Genomic DNA, 16,753 nt, shown 5'->3' with positions numbered 1-16,753 from the left:
GTTATAAAAAAAAAAAAAGACATTTTTTTCTCATTTCAGGACTCTTTAAAATATAACTGGATTCTTTTTATTTATTTATTTATTTAGTCTTTTTAGGACCGTACCTGCAGCATATGGAAGTTCCCAAGCTAGGGGTCCAATAGGAGCTATAGCTGCTGGTCTGCACCACAGCCACAGCAACGTAGGATCTGAGCCATTTCCAAAATCTACACCACAGCTCACGGCAATGTTGGATCTTTAACCCACTGAGCAAGTCCAGGGATCCAACCTTTGTCCTCATGGATACTGGTCAGTTTTACCACTGAGCCACAACAGGAGCTCCCTAACTGGACGTTTAAAGCAAAAATAGTAATAAATTGCAAGGTTTACAACATAGGCAGAATTGAAATATATGATAGCAGTAGCACAAAGACAGAAAGGAAAAAATAGAAGTTTATTGCTTTTAAGATTTTGTACAGGAACTACTATGATTTTATTTGAAAATATATTATATGGTAATGAGTCAAAGATGTATACTGTAAATTCTATAGCAATCATTAAAAACTGAAACAAAGAGGAATACCCATAAAGCCAATAGTGGAGATAAGATGGAAGCATAGAAAATAGTCCATCAAAGATAGGAAAAGAGGTCAAATGGAATAAACACAGTGTGACAAATAAAAAAAAATTAGCAAGATGTTAGATTTAGGCCCAATCATATAAATAAATGGTATGAGAAAATCAAGAACCAGCTATATTGCTGTATATAAGATATCTACTTTAGATATAAAGACATAGGAATTCTTGCTGTGGTGCAGTGGGTTAAGAATCCAACTGCAGGAATTCCCACTGTGGTACAATGGGATCAGTGGCGTCTCTGCAGCACCAGAACACAGGTTCACTTCCCAGCCCAGCACAATGGGCTAAGAAGACGGCATTGCCCCAGCTACAGTGTAGTGTAGGTCGAAACAGCAGCTTGGATCTGATCCCTGGCTAGGAACTTCATATGCCATGGATGCAGCCATTTAAAAAAAAGAGTGTGATGTATATAAAATATATTCTATATACACACACAGCTTAAATGCAAAAGGATAAAAATCATGCCACACAAGCACTAATGAAAAGAAGCTCATGTGATTATATTAATATCAGATGATGTAGACTTCAGGACAAGTAATATACCAGGGATAAAGAGGAACATTTTTATAATGATGAAAAGAAAACGTAAGAATCCTAAATACATTTTTAATCTCCCAAATAAAATATATGGAAAAAACTTAGAAAACTGAAAAGAGATATAAACTAATAATTATACTGGGTCAATTATCTTATTTCTATAACTCAAAAAAGAAAGCCCTCCCCATCTCCAAAAAATAAAAAAATCAGTAGGTATACAGATGATTTTAACAACACTTCAAACCAACTTAACCTAATTGCCATTTAAAGAAACTCAAGAAGGGTAAAATATATATTCATCTCACATGCCCAAGGAAGGGACAGTCACCATGTAAGACTCTATTTAGGGCTAAGACTCAAATAAATTAGAGAGCTGAAATCATCCAGAGTAGGTTCTCTGGCCCCAATATAACTGAGCTAGAATTCAGTAACAAAAAAGCTATCTGGAAAATCTCTGAATATTTGGAATCCAAATATGCAGAATCTAAAAAATAAAACAAAAAAAAATAAATGTTTATAACAAAACAGAAACAGACTCACACATAGAGAGAAAAACTAGTAGTTCCCAGTGGGGAGAAGGAATGGGGAGGGGCAAGCAGGGGTAATTGATTAAGAAATACAAACTACTGTGTATAAAATAAATAAGCAACAAGGATATTATGTACAGCACAGGGAAATATAGCCATTATTTTATAAGAATATTAAATGGAGTATAATCTCTAAAAATATTGAATCACTCCGTTGTACACCTGAAATTAAGATATATTATAAATCAACTATATGTCAGTAAAATGAAAATAATACAAGAGGTAAAAAAGAAATCATATGGAAATTAGAAATTATTTAGAATTGAATGAAAATAAAAAAGCCTATCAAGATTTCAGGGATGCAGCTAAAACAGCTCTTAGAGGAATATATATAGCATGAGATGCTTATATTAGAAAAGACACATGGTCTAAGTCCAATGATTCAAATTTCAAACATAGGAAACTAGAAAAGCAAATTAAATCCAAATTAAAACAAAGTATGGAAATAACGAAGACTGGAAATTGATGAAATAAAAATGGGCCAAAAAAAAAAAAATAGAGAAAATCAATGAAGCCAAAAGCTGCTTTGTTGGAAAGTTCAAAGATTGATACATTTTTAGAATGATTGATCAAGGAGAAAAAAAAGGACATGAGAGAGAGAGAAGATACAAGGAACACTCCCTACCCCCAGGCCAGGCATCCTCAAAATGTATATCCAACAATATTTTAGAATTGCTAGGGACTATTGACTCCTGTGTGCCATCTATTTTCTCTTCTCTTTCCAAATGAGAATGTTTATTTAAATTATCCTCTCCCTACCCATGAAAATATGCTGAGAGAGAGGGATACCAATAAATTATCTTTTTTAATGGTAGTTTGGGATTGTTCTGTTTTTTTCTTCTTTGTTTATAATCTTCCCCATCAAGAATCACATCTGGAACTGATGAAACATGATCACAAAATCCCAGACTCTGAGCCAATATTGTAATTCGATGGGACTTGTGCAGTATGAATTTTGACAAAGAGTAAATGTAAGAAGAAAATATAGTGCAACTATGTAGGTTGTATTATTTTTCCCAAGTATTTACTGCTAGCTGTCTCAATATTAGAAAAATATTCCCAGAGAGTATTATATATATATGAACCTATTGCCATGACTTTCAAAGCCTCCTAAGAGAGGAGTATATTTCCTTCCAGAACTCAGCCTATAATTGCCTGGTTCATGCCGAAAGTCATTGGATATATCATTCCCAACAACTAAAGAAATAGCAGTTTTGTGTGGCCTGAAGCCTATGCAATTTGGGAAGCCATATTTAAGTCAAGAATATAATATTATTATTATAACTATAAAGTGAAAAATAAATATTTAAAATTAGAAGAGAAGTAAAAAGTTACAACCGTTGGGAATTCCCTTTGTGGCTCAGCAGTTAACTAACATGACTAGGATCCATGAGGATGAGGGTTCGATCCCTGGCCTTGCTCAGTGGGTTAAGGATCCAGTGTTGCCATGAGCTGTGGTGTAGGTCACAAATGCGGCTTGAATCCCGTATTGCTGTGGCTGTGGTGTAGGCCAGCTACAGTAGCTCCCATTCCACCCCTAGCCTGGGAACTTCCATATGCCACAAGTGTGGCCCTAAAAAAAGTTACAACTGTTAAAAAGTTCACAAATTCATCAAATTTCACAAAATCAAAAAAAAACAGTATTTTATTAATTTATTGCCCCAACACACATCTGTAACAATTTTTCCATTTTTCTGCCTGCACACTCTTTATTGTTTACTGTAATTTTGTTTTTAAAAAAAGTTAGGCGTTCCCATCATGGCACAGTGGTTAACGAATCCAACTAGGTACCATGAGGTTTCAGGTTCGATCCCTGGCCTTTCTCAGTGGGTTAAGGATCCGCATCTGGCATCACCATGAGCTGTGGTGTAGGTTGCAGATGCGGCTCAGATCCCGCCTTGCTGTGGTTGTGGTGTAGACCGGCAGCTACAGCTCCAATTGAACCCCTAGCCTGGGAACCTCCATATGCCATGGGAGCAGCCCAAGAAATGGTAAAAAAAGACAAAAAAAAAAAAAAAAGTTTATTCCTAAAGTGAAAAAAAAACAGTCTTTCCTTTAACATGGTTGATCGAAATTTGTGTTTTAAATATGGATAGTTTAGAAAGGCGTCTTTCAACCTCACAACTCCTTATTAGTACTTTAATATTAATCATAATTAGTAATCTAATACTAATTGGTGACTAGTCATAAATAATTTGGATTTATGACACTTATTAAGATTAACTAATTTGTCATTGATATCCCTGTTGTAACTACCTAGTGAGGGTATTATATTGGATCTTGAAACTTGGTGTCATGATACCAGTGATTTGGCACATTAGGGGTCAGGAAAATCCTCCTGGAGAGCATTCCTACACTGGGATAATCTAGCAGAAACTTCACTATGCACAAAATGAGGGAAACCTACAGAAATATATCATACTAACCTCAAACTCAATGTACATTAAATTCCCTTTTCCCTTGACTAAAATGGTCTTACTGATATGCCCTTTGAACCATTAATTCCAATTAAAAACATCTACCTCAAATACACTGTGGCAAACTAAATAGTTTGTGTGTGAGACTATAATTTGTAATAGAAAAAGACTGTAAACACATAAGTGTCACTAATAGAAGACAGGTTTGATAATATAAGATACATACACAAGTAGAATACCATGCAACTGTAATAGAGAATAAAGAAATCCCTATACACTGCTATGCAGTAGTCTCCAAGAAATGTTCAGAGAAAAATTCAAGTTGTACAACAGTGTGAATGGCATCTCTGTTTTATCAAAGAGGTGGCATTAAAAGAGAGATTCCATAACTCTTAGAGAAACATACTAAAATTTTTACAGATGAAATAACAGGTCTGGAGCTATGTTTACAACATTCTTGTATAGGTGTAGTGAAAGAAAGGAAGAATAAAGTGGGAAAATATATCAATAAACATAACCTTTGACCTAATATGGTCTCAATCCTACAAACTTAAAAAATATATAAATATGTATTTATAAAGCTATGCAATGCAGCATGACATGTAACAGCAAAACAAACAAAATTGAAACAACACAAAGTTCTCTCAGTAGAGTACTGCTTGAATTAAGTATGCTACATCTCTACAATGTAATTCATTCCTTATTAGGCATGACGTTTTCTGGCCCAGAATAATCAATGAGTTCTCTAATGAGTTTCATGGGTCATCACACACAGAAGGAAGATTTTTAGTTAAGAAACACTTCCTGTGTTTTATACCCCAGAGAATCATCTAGCTTACATGATATTCTCCAGAGAATCATACCTCATACATCCATGGACTGTAAATTTGTTTACCATAAGCAATTCTAATCCAGGCATACCCTACTCAAAACATTCCACAGAAAAGGCTCTCTAGCTGAGAAGTATTATTGACCTACAGCTTGGTGGTCTCGTTATCATGCTTATGAGGAGATTAGGTTGGATCATCTGCTTAGGTTCTTCTCCCTGGGTGTGTCCTTCTCAGTAATGAAGAGGTCCCCATACAAATAAATAGACATGTGCTTGCATATGCATGAAACAATTTTGGCATAAATGCAGAAAATTATTAACAATGGTTACATCTGAGAAGGAGCCCTGAGGAATAAAAGGGGTGAAAAGGGAAATTTTTGCTTTTTATTCATACTCATCTGCACTTTTGACTTCTTTAACACCATAAATATTGCCTTTATGATTTTCAAATGTATTAATTTTTTTAAAGAAATAAGGTAAATAAATGAATGGGTGAATAAATCCATACTGGGTTCCGTAAAGAAACTGGAATTTACCTGAGGAGAATTCATAATATTTTAAGGAAAGCCAACATCCCTATCATTCATGTTTGGTACCATTGTCAGACACATAGCCTTAACTATGTGACCTCAGGTTTGGTCCCCTGGAGCAATTTAGGCTCTAGAAAATGTATTTTTACTCCCTCACCATTCCCTCCACTCCAGTTTTGTTGTAATTGTGCTCTGCAGCCTTCTCTTGGCTACCAGTATTGAAGGTATATCTCATTTCCTTTGTTCCAGTCTACTTAATAAATTCTGGATCCCTCCCTTTTACAGGTTTTAAGTATCTATCTCCAAAGTCAGTGTCGCCTGTGAACACTGTACCTTACTTCTTCCAAAGACTTTTAATGACTCCTTGCAAAGCATTTTTTATTCCCGCCTTTTCTTTGTATCCCAGGACTGGTGATCCTAGTCGTTTAATGTTGAGCTCTTGGCTATTTCACACCTGCCAATGTCCAACATATTTTCCTACTCCGCAGGTGACAGTCCTTCCCAAAGGATAGAAAAATACTCTTGTTGCACACAATATATAGGGTTGTGATGGTTAATTTTATGTATCAACTTGACTGGACCACAGATTGTCCAGATATTTGGCTACACATTATTTCGTGATGTTTCTATGAGGGTGTTTCTGGAAAAGATTAGCATTTGAATCAACAGACTGCGTAAAGCAGATTGCCCTCCCCAGTGCAGGTGGACATGATCCAATCCACTGAGGGCTTGAATAAAACAAAAAGACGAAGGAAAAGAAATTCCCCCTCTCCCCCTCCCCTTCCCCTCCCTCTCTCTCCTTGCCTGGCTACAATGTTGCTCCTTTTCCTCCCTTTGACTGAGACACAAACTATCAACTGCCCTGGTTCTCAGGTCTTCATACTCACACCGGAAATACACTACCAGTTTCCTTGGTCTCCAGCTTTCAAAGGCAGATTGTGCAACTTCTCAGCTCCATAATCACGGAAGGCAATTCTTTACAACAAATACAGAGAGGAAATGTTCCCTTTCTCCAGAGCATCCTGACCAATACAATAGTGCATTGTACTGAAAGAGCATGCAGAGGTTTTTCAGTCCCAGTCCTTGCTATATGACTTTGGAAAAATTTTTCAATGATTCTGAGCCTCAATTTCCCTATACATAAAATGGGTAAAAGATTATCAATTTCACAGAACTGTTGTGAACATTTAGAGAAATAATATTTGTAACTTAACAACAGAGCAGTTACTCAATAAAGAGTGTTTATTATCATTAACTGTAGTCTCACCAAAGCCAGGCAAATAGCATGGCAGACAGTTTCACAGTGATACCTCAATTACCACTCTTTCCACAAAGACTAGTAGGCATAGAAATTGGCTCTTGCCTTCTAACCTCTGGAATTCAGTGTTGGAATTCCACTTCAAGTCTGGAATAAAATTAAACTTGATGAACTTTGTTTCCATTCTCTCTCCTTTGTATCATCCACTGCCAAAAGTCATAGTGAACAAAACACTTCAGGACTAAGCACGCAAACTCCTGCTGCTATGACGGTGAGGGTTCTGGGTACCTAGAGTTCAAGCACAGGACTTATGGCACACTGGAGGGATGCCCAGGCCTAATCACAAGTGTCAAAGGTACAGGAAACAATCACTGAGGGAGCAGAAGATGTGTGTTTCTCTCCACGAACTTCTCTTTTCACTTAGAGGCTAATGACAAGAAAAGGACCCCTTTGCCTGCCAAGCAGAGGTTCTCCTCAACAGCACACTTCACCATGGCTGCCTACAAGTCTCTCTCATGATCTGCACAACTACGGCAAAAACATTCAGATGGTGGGGCTGGGTGGGGAGAGGGAAGTGGAAGGAGAACAGGGGTAGGAATTCAATTCTTCATCCTAAAGTGTTTTATTCCCTTGCTGGGAATAAATAGAAGACTCAGCTGCCATCAGTGTTGTTGATCCAGGACCCCTTGACACAGAATCTTCTCCATTTAAAAAAACAAAATATTTTGGATCAAAAATCACTTAACAAGCACTTGGAAGTAAGAAAGGAGAGGACTGTTTCTTTTCTGAAAGCTACAGACTCACCAACAAAAACTGTATGTGGAATAAATCGAATGAATTCATATCTTCCTTGTTTTTCTCTAACAAACCTTCTGGAATCTTATACTGCCACTGACCAAGGCATCTCTTCTTTGCATAGCAAACCCTTAACACATAGACACTGCCATGACTGCAGCTCCACCTCTATTATCAAAGGTAAATACACCCCCACAGTGCGATTTTTGCTAGAAACTTGGGTGCTAAATTTGAAAATCATTCATACAAAGGCAGAGATATGAGACCCAGGGATTTTGGAGAGGTCTCAGGTACAGGACAGGGTCAGCTGTTAGTTGCATAATAAAGTCTAGAAAATAGCTTTTTGAATCAGAAAGCACATGGTTCAAGTTTCAGTTCTTCCAGTTATTGCCTCTTTGGCAGAAATAACGTAAGTGATTTAACCTCTCTAACCTCCATTTCCTCATCTGTAAAATGGAGGAAAGAATAGTTATGAGCAGTTTTGTGGTAATGATTAAATATATAGAAAGACATTATAGACATGCTCAATAAAATGGAATATTACTCAACCATAAAAAAGAATGAAATAATGTCATTTGCAACAACATGGATAGACATAGAGATTATCATACTAAATGAAGTTGATATCACTTATGTATGGAATCTAAATTTTTTTTAAATGAACTTATTTACAAAACAGAAATAGACCCAAAGACATAAAAACAAATGTATGATTACCAAAGGGAAAGGGGATGGGGGAAGGATAAATTAGGAGGTTGGGATTAACATATGCAACACTACTATATATAAAACAGATGACTAACAGGGACCTACTGCATAGCCCAGGGAACTATACTCAATGTTTTGTAAAACTTGTAAGAGAGAAGAATCTAAAAAAGAAAAGATATAGATGTATAATTGAATCATGGTGCGGTACGCCTGAAACTAACATAACACTGTAAACCAACCATACTCTGATAAAAAAAACAAATTAAAATGTAGCCAGTATTAACACTGTTATTATTATTAAATTTTTCAATTAAATATTATTTAAAATAAAATCAAAAGGGTCTATAAAGGAAAGAAGAAAGCAGGGAGGGAGCCAGGAGGGAAGACACAGGTTTACTGACGGAAGAAGGGGGCCTCCAGGGAACTGCTTGGGCACCATGATGCTGGGTCTTGGGCACATTTCCTCCACTAATATCTAGAATGTCAACCCTGCCTCTATCTCCAGATTTATCTGTGGCTACTCGTGTTACCAATCTGACCACTGAACTTTACACAATTTCCTCAGTTATGGGGGTAGGACAAGTTTTCTCCCTTTGATAGAATAATTAAGCCCCAAATAATCAACATATTCACAACTCCCGACTCCTGCTTCATCGCATTCACTCATAACTGCTGTTTCTCAACTACTTCCTCTCCATTCCAAGGAAGCTGTGAGAAAAATGACAGAACTCCCTTTCCCCAGGCCTTTCTCACCGTAAGAAAAAGGCTGTTGCGAGAAAGAAATATGGGGGAGGAAGTTCCCGTCATGGTGCAGTGGTTAATGAATCCAACTAGGAACCATGAGGTTGCAGGTTTAATCCCTGGCCTTGCTCAGTGGGTTAAGGATCTGGCGTTGCCCTGAGCTGTGGTGTAGGTTGCAGATGCGGCTCGGATCTGGCGTTGCTGTGTCTGTGGCATAGGCCGGAGGCTACAGCTCCGTTTGGACCCCTAACCTGGGAACCTTCATATGCCAAAGGTGTGGCCCTAGAAAAGACAAAAAGACAAAAAAAGAAAAGAAATATGGGGGAAAAAACTTAAAAGTCCATGCAGAGCTGAGCTATACAGGGAGACTTTGCAAGGAGGAAGCAGTCAAGCATCTCAAAAATATCCAAAAGGTACTGTGGTCTATTTGAAGATTAGAGGTCTTTAAATTCAGAGGTATTGTTACAGGAATAAAGGGAAGAGTGTGTGTTGTTTTGTAAGAAATTTCCTCCTCCAAAATCATATGTATAAGCCTGGAAAGAAGAAAGGATATGTTTTAAGTGTAAAAACACTGAGCCCTTTCCAAGCCTCCTTCCTTTGTTAATGACACTGACTTTCTTTGTTCTAGCATCTCCCAGAATGACACAGGGGAAATTTTTTCCAGATTACCTTTAACAGTCATTCTCTGCTCTTGTGTCAAACCCCTTTTCTTTAAATTTGCATGCCTCGGAATAAATAACCTTTCTTGTTAGATATATTTCCACCAAAAGAGAGAAGCTGGGAAGTTGTTTGTTCTTGAGCAGTTTTATTCTTTCCCAATTGCCTCCTTATTACCCCTATGGAGAATTTCAGCATTCTCTCCGTTAGAACTCAATCTGCCACTTTAGAGGTTAATGGTTAACTTTAATATGTCTGTGCCTTTCAGTGTAATCTAGATTCTAGAATTAAATCAAATGTAATGGAAAAAAACAGAATTAAGACAAGTGGGCTCTAGTTCCCATACTACAGATAACTAGTTGTCTGACCTTAAGAAAGCCTTCAACTTCTCTGGAACTCCATCTATAAAATGAAGTGGTTGGAAAAAACAATCTCTAAATATCTTGTAGCTCTAAAATTCTATGCTCATATAAAGATAGACTGGAACCTGGGACCTAAGACCATTTACTGCAGTGCTTACACCTAAACAAACGTCTCCTCCAGGAACAGAATACAAAGAAAGTATAAGGGACTAAAAACAGCTGCACAGGAGCAGTTGGGGCAAATTATGAACAAGACACCAAAAAGCCAAAGTTCAACTGCCAGCTCTTTGGTGCTGGGAACAAAAGCAGGGCACTGAGCATGACTCCTGCACACAGCACCCCCAAAGGGACTGACCACCCCTCCCCCTCCCCCCTCCCCATTTAAGGGGCCAGCTCGCCACCCTCACCAGGGAACCGGCAAGGGAACCTGTTACTTGTTTCTGCTTCCTCATGCTGGAGCACAAGTTCCAATAAAGCCTTGCCTGAATTTCTTTTCTGGCCTGTTATCAATTGCTATTATTTAAAGAGCCTAAGAACCCGAGTCTGTAACAGTATGAACTGGGAAACCTCAGACCTCAAAGCTTCCTGGTTGCAAGCAGTAGTTTTTTCAGCTGGTTAATTCAATTCTAACTGACCAGAACCTGATATGATGTTTGCTCCAACACACAATTGTCCTTTAGAAAGAGCAACAGTAGAAAGAAGTCTACTCTTGCCGTGAGCAGGCTGCCCCCCAAAAAAAGCCAAGTGAAGGGGGAAAAGGGACAAAAATGAGGAAAACTGAGTGAAAATGCTTTTCCCATCCCCTTCTCTCCATAAGAAAAGCTGCAGTGAGAAAGGAAAATGGGAACAATAACAAGGCCATGCAGAGCTCAGCTCCTCAGGGAGATCCTTCAGGGTGGAGGTGACCAACTCAAGCAACTGATCTAATTCCTTTAACCTCATCCAGCCTTTTTTAAAAATAAACTTTACCCTTTGTCCCTACCTCACTCTGAGCAAAAGAACATTGGTGCTTTCCTTTTCCTGTTTATCAGAGCCAGCAAAGGATTCCTCTACAAAAGGAAACAAAAATCAAAAAAAATAAGCTTCCATTTGGGGAAAAGAAATGATTAGGGTGGGTGAGTTGTCTAAAAATGAGTGTATGGATGAGTACTTATTAAGAACTGCCAACGTGCAAATCTTCAAATCAAAAAAAGAATTACTTTGAGCTTAGGAAGCAGAAGAAAGATGGTAAAAAATTGAGACATACAACGAGCTTTGGGTATTTGCTTTAGTTTTTGTTTTTGGTTTTTTTTTGAGTCTCCTAGTAGAGCAGGAAAAAAACAGGAGCTGAACCTTCAGATTCAATAGTTCACAGCATTTAGCAAAAAAAAAAAGTCTTTCTTCACAGATGTACTTATGGAGGCAGAGGTGACACTAAAAGGCTAGATAAGAAATTGACTCACCTAAGGGCTTGAGTAGGAGTGAGTCTCTGGGAACCAATCAGGTGATTTTCATTTGGAAAACCAAAATTATTGCATAAAAAGAGATAGCCTCAAGACTGTGGGCTGGTGTTTGATAGGCAAGGTCAGAGTGAATAATTTTACTGGTCTGAAAGCTCATGCACAGCATAGATATAAGTTGGAGTTTCTTGTCCTTAAAAAAAGAAAAAGGACTGGTGCTGACGCTCAGTGTGTGGATGGAGAACCATTCCATGTGAAGATTTCTGCAATTGATAGGGTGGGTGTGGGGAAACTTCCAAAGTCATTGTCACGGGGCTCTACATTCCCACTCCTGCTTCATGACCTCTATAGATGATCTCCTGTCATCCTGATGGTCACTGCAGCAACCTGATTTGCAGCTCACCCCTTTCCCTTATTTTCTTAATAAACAAGTTGGAGTTCCCACTGTGGCATAGCAGGTTAAGGATCTGGAGTTGTCTCTGTGACGGTGAGTGTTCGATCCCAGGTCTGGAGCAGTGGATTAAGGATCTAGTATTGCCAACGCTGTGATGTAGTCACAGCTGCAGCTGGGATTTGATCCCTAGCCCTGGGAACTTCTATATGCCACTGATGCAGCCAAATAAATAAACAAACAAACAAATAAAACTCTACCTCAGGACAGTGTATATGCATGGTGCCTGTGCACAAAGACGGTTTTCCTAAAGATTGAAAGTTCCTGGCCCTTCAAATAAAAGCCACAGGAATAGACCTGCAGCTTGGAACATAGTTACTGCAGCCAACCCCGCAGACCCATGAACAAAACAATAAATATTTTGGTTGTAAATCTCTGAGGTTTGGGAATTGTTTTCTGTGCAACCTTATTTTGGCAAAAACTGACTTATACAAAGACTTCTCTGGGAAAGAGGGGTTATTTCACAACAGTATAAGCAACTTCAAATTAAGCATTAGACATCCTTGCTCTAAAGGGCACGTGGATAACCCACCATTAGGAGTTTGTCAAGAGCCACTTGCACCTATGAAATTCCCCACCTGGGTCAGCACGAGGACTGGAATGCTCTTCCTCCTTCTACTTCCTCTCCCTTGCACACCTCTCCCACTCCTCACCTCACTTACTCACCTCTCCCACTCCTGCTCCCACTCCTAGCACTAAAATCTCCTCCACATTGTAATGGAAAACAAGTCAGTGTTCTCCAATGCCTGCCCTCACACTCAGCGCTGGGCCACTTTACATATTCCTGCCCACCAAGGACCCAGCAGAACAAAGAGGCCTCTCCTACAAACAGAAACGTCCTCATCGAAGGAAGCAGGTGTTCGTCACAAGGATTTTTTTCTCTCTGTTACATATGTATTCTTGAAAGAGATAAAAAGTATTAAGTTCTTACTACAGCGAGGAAGGATTCCAAAGGATTCCAGACGTAAAGTCAACTTCTACTCTCCTCTCCTGCCTCCTCTTTCCCATTCCTCTTTCCACACTCTCTGCCCTCTCTTCTCTGCCAAGCCAGTATCTTCTTCTATGGATGTGGGGAAAACAACGTGTACTACCAATTAGCAAAGGAAAGTTCCCTCTTGTTTCCTCTTAAAATGCAACCTCCATTAAGTAATGAGAATTTAGCCATCAATAACTAAGGCTATCCCTGAGTAATACTCCCACAGAAGCGAACAGCAGTGTTTTTCTGAGTAATAAAGCAGACTTTCCTAGCTACAATGATTTTCTTTTTATATTTCCACAATCCCCAAGGAGAAACAGACAGCCATTATACCAAGACCCAGAAGCAACTCTGGTGCCCAGGTAGCATGATTATTGCAAAATACTCCAACAGGTTGGCCCAGTTTAGGCCAAGTACTAAATAACACATTACTCTTGAAATAAATGACTTAATGTCTTCAGAAATTTAAAAGCCACTTGGTTTTCAAGTCTAAAATTAGAAAGTTCAGTTTGACTTTAATTTTCTCATTAGTGAGATGGTTCTGGTTCAGCCAGGAATGACTAACCCATTACCCTCACCAAAGAGGGGAAAGGATATAGCAGGTGTGTGTGTGTACATATATATACCACTTTGACTTCACTTCTGCAAAAATTACAGGAACATGGGAGGGAAGCAGTTTCTTCCTCCTTCTGATAGAAAGAGGAAATTTCTATCTATTTATTTATTTATCCAGTCTGTTTGTTAGATTTCCAAATAACATTTTACTCCTGAGAAGAGCATTTTTCAAAGTTAACAATCGCAATATAGACAATCATCTCAAGCAACAAAATAGAGCTGCAAAGGACAGCAGGTGGAAGCTCGAAAAGATGTATTAAGAAGGCTGAACCACTTCAGAGTCCTTACACCAGCCAATGTGGAAAAGGCAATTGACAATGGATAAAAATGGGGGCAGGGCACTGGGATAGCAAAGAATATAGAAGAAGAGAAAGAAGTTGAGACTCTTTCAGGAGCCTGGAAGAATGATATTTCCTGCAATGTGTTTCAATATTTCACCACTGTAATGGTGAATGACTATTGCTGCCAAGGTACAAAGTATGTGAGAGTACTGCATCAGCCAGGTCTGTGCCTCTGAACTGCTAAAGAGTCTTCTTGCTTCTGAGGAGATATAAAACCATAAGGTATATAGAGTAGATCCAGCTCCTTCCTTGACCTGACAACCTATAAGATTAAAGAGTACAGAGAGATACCATCATCATGGCTTCTTTCCAGAGCTGTTAAAATTGAGGAGAGGAGGATGGAAAGCAACAGCTTCCCCATCAGGGTATGAGAAACTGGAAACCATGCTTGATAGACTCTGTCATGTTGAGAAAGCATGGACTCTGCAGATTTGAATAACTGGAAGGGGCAGCAAAAAGGCAAGAAATGTTCTAGAGTTGTGGCCAACTCTGTGACTGCCAGGTAACCCCCCACACCACACACGCGCGCACACACACACACACACACACACACACACACACACACTCCTACATCCAAGGCAATACGAAGACACTGTCTGCACTGCTGCATCTCCTCACTCTTCCTCCCTGGTCCTCTCAGATTCCAGCAATGGCTTAGACCTCCCTCTCTTTATCTCTGTCTTTAGGATCCACTTCCTTCCCCCCAGTGATCAAGAGCAATACCAATTAGCTATGAGTTTTCAAAAACTGACTCATCCTTCTAAGTCACTGACTTAGAATTGATCACTGAGGTCACGAAACTGCTTATCCACATGCATTTCCTACCTCAATGAAGGAGACCTCCAGAACCTGACATCTGCCACTCAGCCAAGCCTTCTTATCTAACCACCAAGAACCAATCACATCTACCATCAAGAGCTACCTGCTTAAAACCTGTCTCCTCTCCATCTCAGTATCTGCTGCCTTCATCCAGCCCTCACCACCTTTCACCTGGAATTAGCTCAGAGCCAATCTCCATCCTCTCTACACACACACACACATACACACACAGCTGCAGAAAAATCAGCCTTTCTCAAACACAAATATGACTATGTTAATCCCCTGATTAAAAACTATCAGCAGTTTCCCATTACCTAGAAGGGAAAGTTCCCTCCCTTGATAAGACAGGAGGACAGGCTAGAATCTGATCCCTTTTTCCATCTCCAACCCCATTTGCCATGGCCTGGAGCCTCCAAAATATGTTCACCTGCCTGGAGAATGTGCCTGACACAGTATTGACTGCATCTTACATATATTTTTTAATAAGAATGCTGGATTTTAACCACTAAAGGACATATTACAAATCAGAAAGGAAGACTCTTTTCTCAAACCTAGATTATGAAAATATTAGATCCAGTGTGCAAACCTGCCATCTGCACATTATATACTCGTATTAATATAGTACTGAGGAAGGCCATGTAGAAAGAGGTAGTATGTTTCTTTTGAATGTGCCAATGTGCTTAAAATTATTTTAAAAAGAATTTTGTGATCCTAACAATGAGGTCTGTCATGACTCTCTTACATTATCCTCATTTACCATCTATTTCCAAGGCCTAGCAATAAGCCCAGGGACACCTACTTCTTTTTGTTGCTATTTATACAATTCCTCCTCTGCCCAGCAAGAGTTCTATACTGTTGGTTTATAAGTGCAGAGATCTATAGAGAACCTTTCTCCAAAGATTAGGAACCCGCGGTCAGCCTAAACCAACTCATCCTCTGAGAGACAATGGGAGGTGGAAAGCTAAACTCTTGAACCAGAGGCTATGAGAAAAGAATGCAAAGGTTAAGCCATTTGAATCAAAGACTTAGGGCTCCTATCAGCTTGTTGTGATGCTGCTACAGACAAATACCAATCCCAGAGTTATTTTGTGCAGTATATTGAAAAGCTTGCTGCCACGTAAAACAAAACCAATGCAGCAAGTATTGATTAAACAGTGTGCTGCTGCTATGAAACGTGAGAATATTTCTGTCCTCAAAAATCTGAATCATAGCATTATTATTACTGTTACTTAATTTTTAACATGTCGAGCACTTGCCATGGGACAGGTTAGCATATTCAATCCTTACAGCAATCCTATGAGATAGAGTCTATCACCACCCCCATTGGCAGATAGGGAAACAGGGTCTAAGTTCAATAACCTGCCCAAAGTCACAAGAATGGTCAATAGCAGCCCTTAACATGTTCTTCAAGAGATGAGTCAAAAATCGTAAAGATTCTATATACTTTCAATTAATAACAAATGTCTTTGAGTACGTGAATGAGGGAAAATCCTAAAGTACAAAAACTGTTATAGAAAGTGCCAGAAGGCACTGAAGTATATGGAATGATTGGCCAATGCAGACCTGCTATATAGCACAGGGAACTCTACCCAATATCTATGATAATCTGTATGGGAAAAGAATCTGAAAAAGAATGGATGTGTGTACATGTATAACCGAATCATTTTGTGGTACAGCAGAAATTATCACAACATTGTAAATCACCTATACTCCAGTAAAACCTTAAAAAATGAAAAGAAAACCAAAAGAAAATCTCTGGAAAAAACAATAGATTGAGTATAAGTTAATGATTTTTTTTCATAAAATCTAGTAGACTAATTGACCAATTAATATTTGAATAGTAGAGTATTTAAATGATCAAATAATATCTGCTCATTTAGATAAATATTTTTTGGTGAATTTCTGAATGTCGATTTCTGGTAAATTTTTCCGGTGAATATTTTTGGTGAATTCTGTTTTGATGAAATTTACTTTATATTGCCTAAGTTAATAGCAAACTATAGCCTGTGGGAAAAACTGGACCTATTATCTGCTTTTGAAAATAAAGCTTTATTGCAATATCAAAAAAAGAAA

The sequence above is a fragment of the Sus scrofa genome, chromosome 7, assembly GCF_054392235.1.
Source record: "Sus scrofa isolate SSC_HxYL_T2T_F1_AM1 chromosome 7, Sscrofa_HxYL_maternal_Yorkshire_Landrace_v2.0, whole genome shotgun sequence".
Classification (NCBI taxonomy): domain Eukaryota; kingdom Metazoa; phylum Chordata; class Mammalia; order Artiodactyla; family Suidae; genus Sus; species Sus scrofa.
This window is presented reverse-complemented; position numbering follows the sequence as displayed.